The 2,568-nt window shown below is 42.4% G+C and overlaps 1 non-coding gene across 1 annotated transcript; it reads right to left on the bottom strand.

Annotated features, from left to right (window-relative positions):
• Positions 1–1,826: 1,826 nt before the first annotated feature.
• LOC122737484 lies at positions 1,827–1,933 on the bottom strand. Its single transcript, XR_006354318.1, has one exon. It is a non-coding gene; the product is annotated as a U6 spliceosomal RNA (small nuclear RNA).
• Between the last annotated feature and the right edge of the window lie 635 nt (positions 1,934–2,568).

The following is a 2,568-nucleotide window of genomic DNA, read 5'->3' as shown; positions in this document are numbered from 1 at the left end:
CCTCTTGGGGTCCCTCTCTTAAAAAGGGGTCAAAGCATGACAGAAGACCTGTTAGGTGAGGAAACAGAAGTCCCTTTGGCTTGTAAACCGATACCGAATTACAAAGCGAAATTCTGTGAGTCATTCTAGTAAATTACAAAACAGTTTGCCTTGTGTTTACCTTACCCGCGGGGAACAGGAGAGTCGAACTACGGCTTTTCCAAAGGAGTGTTTGTCTAACTTTCTTCTTCTCCTCTTAAAGTTTGTTTGCCTTAGTTAGCTCCCGCCTTAGCAGCTCCCCCATCACCACCTCCTAGACTCGCCCACCTGGTAGCCCAAGGGCGACTGGCCTTCAACCGTCGCTTTTAAACTTTGATGAGATCAAGGAAGGAAAGAAAAAGAGAAATCGGAGGAATAGAGTATCTCTTTTTGGCAATGGGTTAGTGGTTTTCTTCCTTCCCTTTTTTATTATCATCCCTCCTCCAAAAAAAAAAAAATCTGTTGTCCAAGACTACTTTATGCTCCCCCCTTCATCCCTCCGTTAATCGTTTATCTTCAGTATTTCTGTGTTGGTATAGGAATTTTTTGGCTGATCTGTTGCTCTCTCTGCAGAATAAGCATTTTTAGTCTTCCCCTTTCCCTTCCACCCCAACGTCCAGCAGTGTCCTGGATTTCTTTTCTCTTATCGTGTGATGAGGGTGGGTTGTTTTGTTTTAGATGATTTGGGTACTTTGATGCCTTTTTTCTTCTGCCAGTCCACACTCCCTAATCCTGGCTCAGTTCTTGGGAAGATGCCTTGCAAGCTTACTGTTCTTTGAGCAGCAGCGGCAGCCTCGGCTGTTTCCTGCTGTCCATCTCCAAATGAGTCCCCTCCGCTCTACCTAAGAGTTCTCTTTCTGCACCTGTCCTCTGGGAGAAAAGGTGAGTTTCCCTCCTCCCGCCCCTTCACTATTCTGAGCTGGCGATTAAAGACTGACTGGCAAAGATGTGTCTTTTCCTCTCTCCCCCAATCCCTACATAATTTGTAATGTGGACATGTTTTGACTGAGAGGGGGAATAATAGAAAAGGTGATTCTCCCCGCCCCCCCCCCAAGTGGGGCATCTATGTGCAATTTCTGGTGAGGTCTATGAAGGATGCACATGGATTCAAAGTCGGTTTCACTTGCATAACTCGAGTCCAACATCCACTGAATCAAGTGTCTCTTGGAAACTTTCCCCCTCCATCCCACAGGAGATAACAAAGGGAAATTTTAAAAAAAAACTAAACTAAAGTTTGAACAATTCTGACGATTCAAAGAACAGAGAATAACAAATAATCCCAGATGGGATTTCTTACATATGATTTCCCAATTTGTTTTGTGTAATCAAAGATAAAACCCATCACATGCAATTGTGGAAATAATCTGGAGGGACGGGGAAAGAGGCAGTAAAATGCATAGTATAGTTGCTTTTAATCTAGCTTTCCTCTGGTAGGTTCTAAAAAGTCAATCTAAATAAAAATGATATCTGAAATCCCATTCCTCCTAAAATGTAAGCCACATTATTAATGTCACTTAAAAGTTCCATCCTCTCCTAATAAAATGAGTGATCTGGAAGAGACTTTGGAGATCTCACAGTATACCCCAAATCACAATTAATTCCTTACACCCTCTTTTTACAGATAGGAAGGGAATGACGCTCTGGGAGATGAAGTGACTTGTGTCCAAGGTAACTCAGGTACTTAGTGGGAAGTTTGGGAAAGAGAGAAACAGGCCTTCCAACTCTTGGTCCCAGGCTCATTACACTACACAAAGAGTGGACCAAATTTACTATATCTAGTTTGGGGGGGGGGGTGTTTTTGTTGTTTTTTTAATATGGAACGCTTCACGAATTTGCGTGTCATCCTTGCGCAGGGGCCATGCTAATCTTCTCTGTATAGTTCCAATTTTAGTATATGTGCTGCCAAAGCGAACACTATATCTAGTTTTCAATGAGCCCATAACCAAGAAATTGTAACTCCCTGTTTCCCATATGACCCCCCACACACACACACACACACCCATTTTTCTTTTCTCCTTGGCCTAGCTTCTTTATTTGGAAATGTTTCAATTCTCCAGGGAAAAAGTTTGGGAACAGGGGAGAATATAAAGAAAACTAAAGGGTTCCTTGGCTTCTCAGTAGGGTGTCAAATGTAAGACAGGAGATATGATTATATTTTTTAGCTATCATTTTAATTTTTATTTATGTTAATATCTGGAAACGTTAGCAAAGCAGATATCCAGCTGCCACAGGAAATGATATTGCAATTCCTTCCAGTACAAATACACCTTATCGGGGCAGCTAGGTGGCTCAGTGGATAAAGCACCGGCCCTGGATTCAGGAGTACCTGAGTTCAAATCCAGCCTCAGACACTTGACACTTACCAGCTGTGTGACCATGGGCAAGTCACTTAACCCCAATTGCCCAGCAAAAAAACAAAAACAAAACAAATACACCTTATCTAATCATCTCTGTCTAGACCTCCAACTGCATTTCTTCTCCATTGAAACTAGTTACTGGTTGACCCTCAGGTGAAATGAAATGACAAGGGAAAAGGGTAGCACTCCCCAA

This window comes from Dromiciops gliroides, chromosome 1 (assembly GCF_019393635.1).
Source record: "Dromiciops gliroides isolate mDroGli1 chromosome 1, mDroGli1.pri, whole genome shotgun sequence".
Lineage (NCBI taxonomy): Eukaryota > Metazoa > Chordata > Mammalia > Microbiotheria > Microbiotheriidae > Dromiciops > Dromiciops gliroides.
Note: the sequence above shows the minus strand (reverse complement) of the source record. Positions and strands in the feature narration are given on the sequence as shown.